Source organism: Pempheris klunzingeri, chromosome 22 (genome assembly GCF_042242105.1).
Source record: "Pempheris klunzingeri isolate RE-2024b chromosome 22, fPemKlu1.hap1, whole genome shotgun sequence".
In the NCBI taxonomy this organism is placed as follows: Eukaryota; Metazoa; Chordata; class Actinopteri; order Acropomatiformes; family Pempheridae; genus Pempheris; species Pempheris klunzingeri.
Window position 1 is genome coordinate 2,279,609 of NC_092033.1, and position 16,905 is coordinate 2,296,513.

Sequence of the window (16,905 nt, forward strand, 5' to 3'; positions counted from 1 at the left end):
ACTGAAGTGTTGGGCTCTGAGTGCTGCTAAAACACTGGTAATCTTTACTCTGCGCAGCGCCTGAACGCCTCCTTTACAAAAAAGAACAAACCACAACCTGAATATGGAGACCGCAGACCACATCGAGCACGTGATCATCATCATCTCCTTTTCAGCAAAGCTCGACATATTTTGTGTTCCAAGCAAAGCAATTTTCACTGAAATCGAAATGACTCTATCACAGTGAATGGACAGAGCTTGTTAGGGACCAAGCAGCAAGAGCAGGCTTTATTTAGCCAAATTAAACAATCAATAGGAAAATCAAGGTTGCAAACGATTAAAAAACATAAGCATGAAAACAAAGTATCAACAGAAAGTCTAACTATGGGTCAATAGGGGTTCTATTACAACAGAAATACAAACTGGACAAACCCAACCTGGTGAATGACAAAGAAAGGGGTATATATACACATAGGCTAGCCTACAGACAAACGAGGGGGGGTCCAACTCCTTTAAACTATTAAAAACCCCAAAATAAACCCAACTGCCATTTAAAGATACAACCCAAATAATACCAATATATACTAAAACTACCCAAAACCCAAAGAAACATCCATTCTACATAATACAATACAACAAAATGCGACTTTCTGGGACCCTCTGCAGCCCGGAGCACCCCCGCCCAGCACTGGGAGTTGACACCTTCCACTTCCTGCTTCCATCATTAAAAATGGTGTCTTAAACTCCGCCTCCTTTTTTTTTTTTGCCGGGAACTCAGCCGCATGTGGAGAAACAACGAGAAGGTAAAATGTATTAACAACTCCAAAACCAGCTTGATAAACTTATGATAACTAAATGTTGCGTGCGCTCAAATGGGAGAACAATATCATAATTTACTGTGAACAAAACTGTGTTGTGATTATTTGAAATGAAAGGGAACATTACTACATGGTGCCAAATGTTGCTGGGTCCCTCACAGAGCTATAAATGAGCTCCTGTGTTTGAGGTATCTCCAGCTTTTCGATGCTTCCCTTGATGTTTACAGCTCCATAAGTTAGTTAGGCTCAGCACCCCGTGGCTGCGGCACAGTTACTACACACAAACCCCTGTTTTATTCAGGAGTTTGGCTTCTGGTTTAAACCCACAATTCTGTTTGTGACTGTTATCACACTCTTTTCAGAGTGCTGACTCTTTTACTCTATCTCACTATGAAGTGACCCCATGCACACCAAGACCTCGTGGCGCAATGGTAGCGCGTCTGACTCCAGATCAGAAGGTTGTGTGTTCAAATCACATCAAGGTCACATTGCTTGTTCTGAGGATTGAATGAGTTTAAGTCTGAGGATCAGCAGTTGAGTTCAGGAAGACTGCAAACCTGATTAAACTATTGTTTAGTAACAATATGCTTTAATGTATAATAGAAGAAATGTTGTTAATAGCTGTTAAGATTGCTCCGTTTACAACCACCAGACTCCATTGACAAAAACAGTAATTTTACACGGGAGTTCATGGTCTACTGCTGTCTCCATCAGTTAGTCTGTTGGTGTTGTTTTGTGACTTTGGTGTTTTAAAGAGTCAATTTGGTTTAAAAACAATATTTGTATGACACATTATAACAAATAAACTAAACGGTTGAGGCAAGTCACTCCCATGTTCTGCGATCTAAAATGATTGTTTTTGTCAATGGAGTCTGGTTGGGTTACAATAGCGTGATACAATAGCTGTTTCTGTTTAAACAAAAAAAAAGATCTTACTTGTTTATCTCTGTCGGGACCCTTTTTGTAACAGTGTCAGACACTTTGAATAACAATCTGAGCCTCTCAGTGGCAAAAACAAGCACTCTTACTCTATCTCACTATTAAGTGACACCATGCACATCAAGACCTTGTGGCGCAATGGTAGCGCGTCTGACTCCAGATCAGAAGGTTGTGTGTTCAAATCACATCAAGGTCACATTGTTTGATCTGAGGATTGAATGAATTTAAGTCAGCGGATGAGTTCAGGAACACTGCACATCTGATTAGACTGTTGTTTAGTGACAATGTGGTATAATGTAAAATAGAAGAAATGCCAGAATATAATACAAGAACACTAGAATACATCGTGTTAATGTTAACTCTCCTCAGTATGTTTGTTTTCAACATGTTGTTTTTACTATTGATTTTTATTTAACCAGAAATAGCTGTTAAGATTGCTGCATTTACAACCACCAGACTCCATTGACAAAAACAGTAATTTTACACGGGAGTTCATGGTCTATTGCTGTCTCCATCAGTTAGTCTGTTGGTGTTGTTTTGTGACTTTGGTGTTTCAAAGTGTCAATTTGGTTTAAACACAATATTTGTATGACACATTATAACACAAATAAACTAAACGGTTGAGGCAAGTCACTCCAGTGTTCTGCGATCTAAAATGATTGTTTTTGTCAATGGAGTCTGGTTGGGTTACAATAGCATGATACAACAGCTGTTTCTGTTTAAACAAAAGAAGATCTTACTTGTTTATCTCTGTAGGGACCCTTTTTATAACAGTGTCAGACACTTTGAACAACAATCTGAGCCTCTGTGGCAAAAACAAACACTTTTACTCTATCTCACTATTAAGTGACACCATGCACACCAAGACCTTGTGGCGCAATGGTAGTGCGTCTGACTCCAGATCAGAAGGTTGTGTGTTCAAATCACATCAAGGTCACATTGTTTGATCTGAGCATTGAATGAATTTAAGTCAGCAGATGAGTTCAGGAACACTGCACATCTGATTAGACTGTTGTTTAGTGACAATGTGGTATAATGTATAATAGAAGAGAAGCCAGAATATAATACAAGAACACTAGAATACATTGTGTTAATGTTAATGTTAACTCTCCTCAGTATGTTTGTTTTCAACATGTTTTCTCTCTTTTAATTACTTTAATAACTATTGATGATTTTTATTTAACCAGAAATAGCTGTTAAGATTGCTCCGTTTACAGCCACCAGACTCCATTGACAAAAACAATAATTTTACACGGGAGTTCATGGTCTACTGCTGTCTCCATCAGTTAGTCTGTTGGTGTTGTTTTGTGACTTTGGTATTTCAAAGTGTCAATTTGGTTTAAGCACAGAATAGCTTAGGTTAGAATAGCATGATACAACAGCTGTTTCTGTTTAAACAAAAAAAGATCTTACTTGTTTATTTCTGTCGGGACCCTTTTTGTAACAGTGTCAGACACTTTGAATAACAATCTGAGCCTCTCAGTGGCAAAAACAAACACTTAACACTATTAAGTGACACCATGCACACCAAGACCTTGTGGCGCAATGGTAGCGCGTCTGACTCCAGATCAGAAGGTTGTGTGTTCAAATCACATCAAGGTCACATTGTTTGTCCTGATGGTTGAATGAGTTTAAGTCTGAGGATCAGCAGATGATTTCAGGATGACTCGAACCCTGCAAATCTGATTAGACTGTTGTTTATTGACAATGTGGTATAATGTATAATAGAAGAAATGCCAGAATATAATACAAGAACACTAGAATACATGGTGTTAATGTTAACTCTCCTCAGTATGTTTGTTTTCAACATGTTGTTTTTACTATTGATTATTTAACCAGAAATAGCTGTTAAGATTGCTCCGTTTACAAGCACCAGACTCCATTGACAAAAACAGTAATTTTACACGGGAGTTCATGGTCTACTGCTGTCTCAATCAGTTAGTCTGTTGGTGTTGTTCTGTGACTTTGGTGTTTCAAAGTGTCAATTTGGTTTAAACACAATATTTGTATGACACATTATAACAAATAAACTAAACGGTTGAGGCAAGTCACTCCCATGTTCTGCGATCTAAAATGATTGTTTTTGTCAATGGAGTCTGGTTGGGTTAGAATAGCATGATACAACAGCTGTTTCTGTTTAAACAAAAAAAGATCTTACATGTTTATCTCTGTCGGGACCCTTTTTGTAACAGTGTCAGACACTTTGAATAACAATCTGAGCCTCTCAGTGGCAAAAACAAACACTTTTACTCTATCTCACTATTAAGTGACACCATGCACGCCAAGACCTTGTGGCGCAATGGTAGCGCGTCTGACTCCAGATCAGAAGGTTGTGTGTTCAAATCACATCAAGGTCACATTGTTTGTTCTGAGGATTGAATGAATTTAAGTCTGAGGATCAGCAGATGAGTTCAGGAAGACTGAAACCTGATTAGACTGTTGTTTAGTGACAATGTGGTATAATGTACAATAGAAGAAATGACAGTAAAATGCCAGAATATTATACTTTGTGTTAATGTTAACTCTCCTCAGTATGTTTGTTCAACATGTTTTCTCTCTTTTAATTACTATTGATGATTTTTATTTAACCAGAGCTGTTAAGATTGCTCCGTTTACAGCCACCAGACTCCATTGACAAAAACAGTAATTTTACACGGGAGTTCATGGTCTACTGTTGTCTCGATCAGTTAGTCTGTTGGTGTTGTTTTGTGACTTTGGTGTTTTAAAGTGTCAATTTGGATTAAGCACAACATTCATATGACACATTATAACACAAATAAACTAAACGGTTGAGGCAAGTCACTCCCATGTTCTGCGATCTAAAATGATTGTTTTTGTCAATGGAGTCTGGTTGGGTTAGAATAGCGCGATACAACAGCTGTTTCTGTTTAAACAAAAAAAGATCTTACTTGTTTATCTCTGTCGGGGCCCTTTTTGTAACAGTGTCAGACACTTTGAATAACAATCTGAGCCTCTCAGTGGCAAAAACAAACACTCTTACTCTATCTCACTATTAAGTGCCACCATGCACACCAAGACCTTGTGGCGCAACGGTAGCGCGTCTGACTCCAGATCAGAAGGTTGTGTGTTCAAATCACATCAAGGTCACATTGTTTGATCTGAGGATTGACTGAATTTAAGTCTGAGGATCAGCAGATGAGTTCAGGAAGACTGAAGCGTATGATGTAATTGCCCCGAAGAATTACATTAGAGCCATTGTGATTGTAGTTTTTCTCTCAACTAATAATATTGATTATGTTCGACCAGCTGCTGTTAAAATTGCTCTGTTTACAGCCACCAGACTCTATCTAATCTGACTATGCACTGACACCATGTATGCAAAGACCTTGTGGCGCAATGGTAGCGCGTCTGACTCCAGATCAGAAGGTTGTGTGTTCAAATCACATCAAGGTCACATTGTTTGTTCTGAGCTTCAGGCAGACTGACAACAAGCAGCGAGGGAACAAAAGCTTTTCTGCTGCTTAATAAACTCACCAGGACTGTTTTTAAATAGCTCGTCTCTTGAAACCGTGACGTGAAAAACGTGACCTGCCCTTCCTTCCCCTGTGTCTCTGAGTGTGTGTGTGTGTGTATGTGCAATTTCCCATTTGTAATGCAGCTGTGTGTGTGTGTGTGTGTGTCTACATGCTCTTGAGGGACTGTATGTGTCACAGGTGGATGCTCAGGTGCAATATGATGACCCTGATAGCTCTCTGGTCAGAAAGCCCATGCAAAGACATGAATAATTGATGCACCTGGGACCAGAAATAGGAGAAAGAGATGGAGAGATAAAAGAGAAAAAAAAAAAAAATGGAGGTGGGGAGCGATTAAAGAGTGAGAGAGCACCGGGCAGCGTGAGCGATGACACAGAGAGCTGGAGGAAAACAATCAGCGAGAGACGGAAAGAGGCCGAGAGATTGGAAAAGAAAGACAGATGAAGTGAGATCCGTCGCTTTTAGCCGGAGAAAGCGGCTCTTCTATCAAACGCTGGGCCGGTAAACGGGGACGTGGTGCTGCAAACTACACTATTTACAGCTACAGCTTTGCCAAAGTGGACACAGGAAGGGACTGATCCAAGATTTTATTTTAAGCCATCAAATTATAGCTGCACTGGGCGGAGATCTTATGGTGAAAATACACCCATCCTATCAGTATAAATCAGAAAATGCGGGCCTGAACATGGAGGGAAGTTTTCAGGTGTCAGGTTTTAATTGATGCACAGGAAGTGTGGGCTTGAAATGTTGGAGTGAAGGACAGCACAGTGATGCTTTAGCACTTTCTGCAGGGAAAATCTCAGTCGAACAACCTAAGACCTGTTGTTTAGCTCATTGTTTTGGTTTTTGAGCTGCTGCAGCCCAGTGTTTCCAGTGGAAAACCTCTGAGAAACAAACTGTATTCTACCTAAATACACATTATATACCAGTATATATATAAATTACACAACAAAAACAAGGCAAAAACTGTAAATCGTAAATCTATGATCTATCGATGATCGTTAATCTAAAACCTGATTGTTGAGACTTGACTTCAGTCTGAACCTGCTCTGCTCTTTGTTTCCTTTTTTAAAACATCTCCATGTAAACATGTACAGAATATACACATATAATACTAGAATACTTTGTTAATGTTAACTCTCAGTATGTTTGTTTTCAACATGTTTTCTCTTTTTTTTCTCATTTAACTAATAATACTGACTAGAAATAGCTGTTAAGATTAGCTCTATTTACAGCCACCAGACTCCATTGACAAAAACAGTAATTTTACACAGGAGTTGATGGTCTACTGCTGTCTCGATCAGTTAGTTTGTTGGTGTTATTTTGTGACTTCTGTATTTTAAAGAGTCAGTTTGGATTAAACACAATATTTGTATGACACATAGTAACACAAGTAAACTAAATGGTTGAGGCAGCAATAGGCAAGTCACTTCCATGTTCTGCGATCTAAAATGATTGTTTTTGTCAATGGAGTCTGGTGGGTTAGAAAAAGAGCTACTGACCTGAACGACCTCAGACTTCTGATCATTTTGTGACATCCAGAGTTAGCAGTTAGCTTGGCTACTTGTATCTGTAGGTTTTCATAGCTTGTATAACTGAATGTCGTCGACATATACACATTATGATTATGAGTAACCTTTTTATCTTATTTCTCTCTGTTGCAATGAGCCACTCAAGCAGTTTGTTCAGAGGGCTGCTTGCATTTACAACAAGGCCTCTAAATACATTAACAATCAATAATATATAATAGTGTCCTTAATGTGCTACTTGCAGCATTTTTTCACATCAATAAATCACGACCACATTAATTATTAAACACACTATATGTATAACTAGTGCAAACAAATAAGATTGTCACTGAGCAGACTATCAGCCTCTGATTTACGGCCCCGACCAGGAGGAGAACTGAGGCTCAGATGGTTGAAAGAGTGAAAGTCAAACACGAGGAAGGAGGAATAGAAAAGCGACAGATGGTCATCACATGGCCACACTTATAAGACAAGAGTGTTTATTCGTGGATACTGTGTGTGTTAAAGTGCAGCACCAGTAGTGCAGTTTGAGCGGACGCCACTTGTGAGAGGGATTATGAGGATTAAGGAAAAGCAGCCGGGCAGATATGGATGAGACGGTTGGATCGCCTCCCTCCGTTCTTTGCCAAACTGGAATATGAAACTGAGGCTTTTTTTTTATTATTGTTCGTCTAATACGTCTCTCACAGGAGAAAATCACAGGACGATGGCGGCTGTGATAGTGTAACAGCTTACCGAGACACTGAAACAAGATGAATAAAGGAAAATCAGAATACAGTAGTGAGCGCTGTACTGTCATTGTACTGTAGAGTGTTTTGGCCACTTAGTAGCAGCAGAACAAACTACATTATATAGATATGTAGTATTGATTAATTAGAAAGTTGGTTTTCTAACATCAGCAATCTTTTAGAGTCCGGATTAATTTTGGATTTGTGGCCAGCAGACAAACGGATGTTTAATCTTCACTCCTGAATTTCTTTGTCTTTTGCGCCACACACACACACACTACTCACAAAAAGTTAGGGATATTCGACTTTCAGGTGAAATATATGGAAAATGTAAAAAGTGAATGCTACAGTGATATTATATCATGAAAGTAGGACATTTAAGTAGAAGCATGCACTGGTGATTTTATTCATCTTAAACAATTTATTGAAAGAAAATCTACCAACAGTGGTAGATATACCACAACAAAACATGTTCAGTGCCTCAATAAATTGGGACGTGGCCAAAGGACGTCCACTCCTCTCCTTTCTGTGACTCTTCCAGTCTCTGTATCACTGTTCCAACCTCCTGATGACACTCTGTGACCCTCTAAGCTCAGTGAACACCTCCGTCTGAGGACTTCCTGTTTGAAGCCTCCAGTGTTGAGGTGCTGCTGATCAACTGTTAGGTGTCGTCTTGGTCTCATGATGTCAGAATGTGAACAGCAGGATGAGGAGGACTGTTTAAATACCAATTCTAACTGAAGCAGGAAATGTATTGGTGGATTCATGGATCAAACCTGTTGTGAATGTTGCTGTTAAGCTTCTTGTTAGAGAACAGCAGCTGGTGCAGAAAGTACTGAGACACTGAACAGTTGGACATGTGCATTCAAAGGTTTAGAGAAGGTCACATTAAGTTCACCTGGAAAGGTTAGAATGTATTTTAGGTTCATCCTGAGATTTCATCTGAAAGCTGAATATCGCTAACTTTTAGTGAGGAGTGTATATTCAACACTGACTGGTCTCAGTGTTTGTCACTTCACCAATCAATGTGCCATCGAGGCCGCTGCTACGCTATAACGCTGACAGAACCCGTCAGCATGCTAATGGTCGGCTTTCACGCTAAAGAAAAAGCTAAAGAGTTCCAGGAAAGTAAAGCACTGCATTCACTGTGTCCATGGTGTTTAAAGGTGTGGTCCGTAGACGGGCTAAGAGCTAAAATAATTGTTCCTCGTGATGAAAGCGTTGTTTGAGAATATTGTCAGCCTAACCTGACAGAGTTAGCGACAAGTTAGTCTGGCTGCTGTTTGGTGCTGGGGACGTAGCGCACAGAGGCTTTATCAGAGCTTTTTCACTGAATACAGCTGTCAAGAAGCTAAAAGAAGCTCCCATGCTCCAGAGAGCTGCAGAGTTGGGTGACAATACATCTTTTATGTGTTGTTTTTAAAATACTGAATGCTTTAAAATGTATATTCTGAAATTGCAGACTTTCTTGCAGCTTGTAACAGTTTGGTGAAAGAAGAGAGAAATAATGTGACGTCTCAGCCTGGGGAAATATTAACAACTAATTTTGTCCAGAAAAAGTTCAAATCATTTCAAGTTCTGACGTCTGGACAAACATGCAACGTCACGGCATCAAAAACTCAGACAAGAGCTTGATTCTGGGCTTATCAGCCAGACAGAGAAAACACAGGCTCATTCTGGTTCGATGAATAATCAAATATACGTGCATGAACTGTACAGTGACTGTCACACATCGACACACACACACACACACAATCACAGAGGCAGCAGCAATCTGCAGCACTGTCACTATCAACCTAATCCCTAATGCGACATCTTAGAGCACATTAAACACTGTTATATAACACAAAAACACAGCACAGTGACACACACATGCAAGTAAACACACGTGCTGTCTTGACTCAGTCAGTCTTCTCTCCGTTTGTGTTCTCAGTCTCTCTTTGCTATGTTCATATACCCATGCACACATTAATACATTGTGTATTTCTGCATCTGCAGCCATGCATATGTTATTTGCATGTGTCAGCCCGTCCCTATACTGTACATAGTTTCTGTATGTGTTAGCGTGCTAGCGTGTGAGCAGCACAGCAGCATATAAAGCCAATAATCTAAGTGCTAAGTATGGAAGTGCAGGGTCACACAGGACGGAGGGGCTTTCCTCTAAGAGGAGAGGTCAACGAAAGGCAAGGCGGCCTTTCTCACCGGAGTTCGAGTAATCTGTGGCGGCAGCTCAGATGACGGAGATCTGGAGATTCTTTTTTTTTTGTGAGGAATCAGGGGATAATGAGGCCGCGCTGAGCCAAAGGCGGCGCTGATTGGACCAGCATTTGAAACAGGATTGTCTGCAGAGCCTGGAAAGCTCTAATTCTGTTTATTCCCTCGGTGCTTTGATTATATTTCACTAAAATACATTATTAATGCTCATAAAACCATAAACACACTATGATAGGTTTCCTCCTTTCCCTCAGGAGATGGTGGAGACCCAAACTTAGCTAAAAGGAGAGAGAATATTGGGCTTATATTCTTTGAATGGCTTAATTAATGCAAATGTTGCTCCAGTTTTTAAAAAGTGTTTATTTGATCCAGGGTAGAAATAGCCAGGCGGCCACTGTTCGGCTTTTTACACCTCAGTCGGTGACGTGGAATAAAGAGCAACAAAATCCATAAAAGGAAGCTAACAGACACGGAGCTTTCACCCAAGAATCGAGTCCAATGCAAGACCAAATGTCAAAATTGACTTTTTTTTAATTTTAAGATTTAGCTGACTCATTAGTTTTTTAAAAAATATCCATTTTCAGTCAGGGTTTGGTTGGTTTAGACACCAAAACTACTTGGTTAGGTTTAGGTGTAAATAGTCACATTCTCAGTGCAAATAGTGTTATTGGTTACTGACATCTGGGTGCAAATAGCATCTAGCATCTGTTTTTTTTATTTTGTTTTGTTCGCCTGTTTCCCGAAGTTCCTGCAGGTTTATTTCATGGAGACGTAAGTGTGCACAGTGCTTTGTAAAGAAAAGCTGCGGATCCATGAAAAGAAAGTATAAGATTCACCAGCTAACCAGCCAGTGTCCTTGGAGCTGCAGCATCCGTTGGCTAAATGATTTTGTAACAGTAAGAAACAAACAAAACTAAGATGAAATGTTTTCTTTTCAGCCGCTCTGGGAATGGTTTCCATTATCATTTCTGATGTTTTATTTTTAGCGAGCGTCTTTTCCTCCCTCACTTCCAGCTGAGCTCGTGTCGCTTTCTTCTCTGGACCCGTCTGATCCCAAACTAAGTTGACTCAGTACTTCCAGCATATCTGCACAACATCATCACGCCGGCAGTAAACAACTCTCAGCGTCTTAGTGCAGCACAGTTGGTTACTGTGGATTGAAGCGTCTCCAATGATTGAATTTATGTTTCTCCGGCTTGAGCGAGAGTCTGCGAATGTGTGTAATGCATTGAAAATGTACCATAAAGTTGACCAGTTAAATTATTTGTACATATCCTTTAAATGTACAGAAACTATGGGCCAGTGTGTTGCATTTAAAGATACACTTAATATGTAATAGTACAGTATTTTAATGGAGTGTTCAGGCTGATTGTCTGTAATAATACAGCAAAAATGATAAATTATAAGTAATTACTGTGATTGGAGTGCAGCAATAGAATAGTAAAAAGTATTAATAATATAGTTATTGTAGTTTTAAAGTAATGCTGTGGTTGTTTTAACGTGAAAACACAATACACAGCTATAATTTTACTGTAAATTGATGTGAATTTATGTAATTTTACACCAAAATACCCTATTTTCAGGTGAATATTGTGTCTGGGCTACTGTCGAAGCACAAAGCATTACTGTGACACTGCTGTAAAATAATTAAAGTACACTACTTTGAATTTACTGCAAAGTTACAGTGAAACTACAAGAATATTTTGATCCAAACTTGCTGAAGGGTTTTTCTTGTAAACACCAGATTCCTGCTGTGACGAACCACATCTGATGCCAGAGAGACGGAGCGACGGGTCAGACGAGAGGGAGGAGCTTTAAAAGGCAGAGATCAAGACCAGAAGGTGGCCGGTTCAAATCCTCGAGGCATCTGGGGAATAATCCCTCAGAAGAAAGTGTCCTGAAGCACTTACATTTTTGTACGTCGCATGAGGAATGTGGACATTCAGGTAAGAGGAACCACGTGTCTCACAGATAATGATGTGTTCACTGAAAAACGTCCTCCCCACACTGGCTGATTGACTTGAGGATGCTGTAGCCTCATTACGCCGCTCCTCCATCACCGAGGTTAAGTGTGAAAGATGAGATGAAATGAAGTTATTGATCTCTGTGAGGAAACTGGGCCATCGGAGCATCTGAGGGGAGGAGCCCGAGGCGGCGAGACCCAAAAATATGAAAACAGACAAACTGCAATCAGTAGTTTCAGGTTTGTGCTTCCACTGTGGCTGATCTCTCTGGTCCCCACACATGCAGATTACCGCTGGAGTCAAGACCAAAACACTGAACTACGTGTAAATCTGAGGATTTAAGTGAAGATCCGAGCTTTGGGTGACTCCCTGCAGCTTTGGTGTTAATTTGGGAGGCGAGCAGCAGCGGCAGATTAGAAATAAGCAGTGGGACAGATAAACGTGTAGTGAGACTTTGGGACCCCTGCAGCTTGTCTGATCTTCCATTTGATCTTCGCTGTGGGACCTGGCTGCAGCAAGAGTCAATAACTTGGAGGAAAGTGATTAGTCGGTATCGTTCCAGAACAGATTCAGCGGACGGGCAGCGTGCATGATGCCATCTGAATGTATAAATCTACTTTTATTCCTCTCACAGTGCATATTAGCTGTGTTTACATGCTGTGTTTAACCCTTTCATGCATGAACCATGAAAACCTCAGTCAGGAGTGTTTTTATTCATCTTTAGGCTGAAAAACAAGATTTGAACTTTTTTTTTAAAAGATATTTTTACATGTCCAGTAGTTGAAATGCTGTACAATTCAGTGGACATGTGATTAATCTTAATTTACGTCCAATATAACATAAATACTTGGAAAATTTAGCAATCACATGACTCCTTAGATGTTACATGATGTCCCCATATTTGTCTTACCTGCATGGTTTCTTTTTCTAGAAGGTTTGAACAGAAAAAAATGAGCAACTTGGTGTTTCTGTCTGTCTGTCGGCCATCTTGGTTTCAGTGTATGAGATGATGCAGTAGCTTCACTGTAGCGGCTGATGTGCAGCTACGCCATCAAAACTCATGCATATACAAGAAAACCCTGAAGTGACCTCTCTGCATGAAAGGGTTAAGGAAGAAGTGCAACAAATGAACCAAAAACATCTAGATGTTGTTAAAAACAAACACTAATCTGTAGCTGTAAAAATAAAAAGATAAGGAATAAAAGGACTGTGAGGTCTGAAGGTCAAAATACTGAAAGTGTTGTCGAGCCGGCGAACTGCAGACTCATGTGGATTATGAAGTGTGTGTATTCGTGTCTGATGCGTTTTGGATGCGATTCCTAATCTGATCTCAGAATTCGCTGCAATCTGGCTCAACATTTCGTATTTACATTTCAGGTCTTTCACTAAGCTGTAATCCAGAGGGAAGCGCCTCCATCTTTTCCATCAGCTTCACCAAAGATGATCAACGGAGCGCTAAAAAGCTGTAATTTAAAAAAAAAAACACGCTTACAATAAGAGCATGTGACAAAACTGAACCACAACACATAGATGTTCTGTTGTGTTTCTGCTCTCATCGTCTGTTCACTGATTTGAACTCTTTCAGCTCAGACTGTGAGTCATGAACTAAAGTTTGCTGAGTATTTACACTTTGGGATAAAAGCCTCCACCTCTTCGACACCCCGGGGAGGTGCACAGCTTCATCTTGTGGTTATCGGTTGCTACTACAGCTTGATCTTCATCTCTCTTGCACCATCACTCACACATATTACGCTCACAACAACAACAAAAAAACACTGAAACTTATTTTAGATCCCAAAATGTCCAAAGATACCAAATACGTCAGGGCTAAACACTCCAGACACCCGAAAAGAAAAATGTTTTGGTCTAAATTTTGACGTTTAAAGATTTTTTTTTTCCCTTCTTCAGGTCTGTTGTGCCAGAAACTGGTTTTGAATTTTAGGTAAGTGAGTTTTTCTTTTAATACATTTTGAATATTTCATCCAATGTGAAGAGTGGGAACTGGCTGATATGATGTTTTACTGTTTAACACTTGACAAATATCACCTAACAATATCTAACATCAGTGTTACGGGAACTTTAAAGCTCATTATTAAAGAGAACAAAGTTCTCTGTTATGGTCAATAAACAATGAAGGTTTGTCTGTACTATAATCAGGACGTCCTTGTGACTCTCAATGACCCTCTCTGTTTAAATAAAGACCATTTAATGACACTATCTCAGCCTGAGTTTGGTGATACTGGTTGATAAGCTGGACTAATATAAATGTAGTGCTCGGCACGAATTAGTAAAACAACAAATACAAATATAACATCTTTATTTTCACTGTAAAACTAGATTCAGTGTGCAGTAACTAGCTACACAGGAGAAATATACATATATATATATCAATAAAGATGAAAAAGTGTGTGTGTGTGTGTCACAGACGTCTCTGGATGTGAGGCCGATCATAGGAAAATCAATAATGGCAGATTTGACTTCAGTTCAGCACCACAGCAGAGTGGACAGCTCCTCTTACATGTTTATACATTAGAGAATAATGTACAAATATAGTTTTAGTGTCTTGATGTTGTATTTATAAGATGTCTGGTTCGTCATGAAACGTTTTCTCAGTATAGAGTATAGTATAAAGTATCTTTGTGTCCTGATCTGTTCTGTGTCTCAAATTATTTTCTTCTATGTTTCACTTCAGTATCTCCATCAATCTACTGACAACTAACGCTTTAACTTACGTCTTGAGCCTAAAAAGATATTAAAAACACCCCAAGATGGAAGGCAGGTCCCCACAATACAGTGAGCTGAAGCTATCTGGGTCCTTACAGTGAGCTATCATTCATATTTATATCATTATTATCATTATATTTATATATATATTCATATTTCAGACACATTGCACTCTGATTTTTGTTTCACACTTTCATCAGTTGATTGTTTGGCCACCTGGAGGCAGCAGAAACAAGCTGAAAACATCAAATCATCATCACCTTTTTAAGTTGATCAGGATGACGTGTTAGCAAACAGCTGCTTATTACTTTAGCTTCTGTTCTGCCATGTTCCTGGTCACAGTGTTCACTTTGAGCTCTGTTTTACCTCCACTGAGGGAAGTTTCCTGCTCTTTAGTCTCTAAATGCTCCAGATGTTATGATCCAGCTGTGTTTAATAAAAGACTCTTGTGATTCCTATGAAATATTTTGGATTTTCACTCCCTCAGTTGTGTTTGTATCTTGCAGACTATGATCTGGCATGATATTATAGTCGTCGTAGCTTGTTTGCTGCCTCTTCTTGTCGGCTTTTAAAGGCGATCTAAAGCTTTTTTAACCTTACAGTCATTTCAAACCCCAAATTTGTAAAAAAAAAAATAAAAATAATTGTGTGGCAGTTTTCTTGAAATGTGCCTGAACAATGAAGGTAAAGTAAAGAACAGAGTTGTGATTCCCTCCAGCAGACTCACAGTATGTTTCTTACAGTGTGGAGACTTATAGACGTATAGGCCATAATGTAGAGGAGGGCAGCTTGTACTGCTGACTTTACTATTTCTAAAATCCTGGCTACAACAACGGCAATCCAGAAGCAGAAGCCAGCACGACTTTAATCCAATCAGAACCAGAGGGGGGAGCAAAAGCACAAACATGCTGCAGACCCGACTTCACCTGCTCAGAGGCTCCCCGGACGGCTGTTAGTCCACAGACGACCGCCTGGAGTGCCTCAAACTGCTGCTGCTGTCTCCAGCACTTATTCAACACGTATTTATGGAGTGTTTTTGTGTCTTAAACCCCTCCATGCTGTGTGTATTATACGTTACACACACCTGATCACACAAACACACACACGCCTCTGTGAGGTGTGAAGCCACTGACAAAGTTTTACACAGTTTAAGACCAAAAGAGGTTTAGTGAGAATTAGTTATGTAAGCTCAAAGGTCCAATGAAGAGGACACACAAACACACACACACACACACACACACCAACGTGTACTTAATATGGGGACGTATGAGATTTATCCACAGCAGTGTGTGTTTAATATTTCAGAATAAGATACCTCATAACCTTCAGTCATCTGTAACTGTAATAAATCTCACTGCTTCTTCTCCGTTTTCGCACATTAGAGCAGATTTAGTGGATAATCCCTGGAAACTTTTCACCGCTTCCACCAGGCAGCCTCTGTTTTTGTTTGCTGGAGGAGAAGCTAAGAATTAATCCTCATTACACAATGGAGGAAAGGCTCCGTGGCTGCTCGCTGAGTCTGAGTGCTGCTTACACTGTGTGTGTTTTAAACTCTTTAAACACTGTTTTGTCACTTTATGGACGTTAAATGCAAACAGGAAGTGAACTGAAGGTTTACCACCTCCAGAACGAGACAATAAAAGCCTTAAAGCATCAGCTGCATTAGTTTTTAATCATTATAATAACGTTTGATCTATTTGATTTCTCAGTCCCCCCCTCCACCCCTGCTCCTCGGCCGGGTCTCTCGTCCATTCTGTCCACGTTAGCTCGTTAGCTCGTTAGCTTGAATTATAACACACACAATGAGTTACTTTGATCGCTGCCATCACTCCACTGTATCTTTACATAGCAAATAGTTGTTTAATCCCATCTTCATGTTATAAATCTGGTGTAAATGACCTTTAAAGACCAACTTCACATCAGCTTAAGGTCTGATTTCGCTGAGCTCCTGTGGTTTAACTTCTCACAGTGCTGCAGTGATGTACAGGTGTAGGACAGGTACACTGTGACATCACTGTTGGGTGCACCCTGGTCCTCTAACAAATATATATTGTCACCTTATACCCTGATTAAGACTCTGTGACTTGAAATGTGTTGATGACTGCTGTCCATCATCCTTCTTCCTACACGAAACTGGACTTTAAATATATTCCTCCCTCTGATTAAAGCTGAAACACTCACAGCAGAACTTTACCACCCTTCATCTCCCGTAAACAACAATGAACACATGAATCCTATTAAATATGATCTAATAACATCTAATTATGTCACCACATGAAGAGAAGCGTGCAAACTGCAGTTACTGTACCTCCAGTGCTTAAACAGAACACGGTGCTGGGATGAAATCTCATAAACCAGCTAGATACATAACAGCCACAATAAATGTAATGCAATTTGTTTCAATAAAACAAGGATTTTAGTCTGTTTGTTTCTCGTAAAAACATAAAAAAGTGACGGTTTAACAGAAATAAATGCTGAAAACTTGTTACTTCAGCCATAAATGAACGAGTATCACG

The 16,905-nt window shown here is 39.7% G+C and overlaps 7 non-coding genes across 7 annotated transcripts; all 7 read left to right on the forward strand.

Annotated features, from left to right (window-relative positions):
* The first annotated feature begins 1,211 nt into the window (after positions 1–1,211).
* trnaw-cca (transfer RNA tryptophan (anticodon CCA)) lies at positions 1,212–1,283 on the forward strand. The gene has a single exon. It is a non-coding gene; the product is annotated as a tRNA-Trp (tRNA).
* A 577-nt stretch (positions 1,284–1,860) lies between these two features.
* trnaw-cca (transfer RNA tryptophan (anticodon CCA)) lies at positions 1,861–1,932 on the forward strand. Its single transcript has one exon. It is a non-coding gene; the product is annotated as a tRNA-Trp (tRNA).
* Positions 1,933–2,601: 669 nt separating this feature from the next.
* On the forward strand, positions 2,602–2,673 carry trnaw-cca (transfer RNA tryptophan (anticodon CCA)). The gene has a single exon. It is a non-coding gene; the product is annotated as a tRNA-Trp (tRNA).
* Positions 2,674–3,267: 594 nt separating this feature from the next.
* Positions 3,268–3,339, forward strand: trnaw-cca (transfer RNA tryptophan (anticodon CCA)). Its single transcript has one exon. It is a non-coding gene; the product is annotated as a tRNA-Trp (tRNA).
* A 682-nt stretch (positions 3,340–4,021) lies between these two features.
* trnaw-cca (transfer RNA tryptophan (anticodon CCA)) lies at positions 4,022–4,093 on the forward strand. The gene has a single exon. It is a non-coding gene; the product is annotated as a tRNA-Trp (tRNA).
* Positions 4,094–4,772: 679 nt separating this feature from the next.
* Positions 4,773–4,844, forward strand: trnaw-cca (transfer RNA tryptophan (anticodon CCA)). The gene has a single exon. It is a non-coding gene; the product is annotated as a tRNA-Trp (tRNA).
* Positions 4,845–5,079: 235 nt separating this feature from the next.
* trnaw-cca (transfer RNA tryptophan (anticodon CCA)) lies at positions 5,080–5,151 on the forward strand. Its single transcript has one exon. It is a non-coding gene; the product is annotated as a tRNA-Trp (tRNA).
* The last annotated feature ends 11,754 nt before the right edge of the window (positions 5,152–16,905 follow it).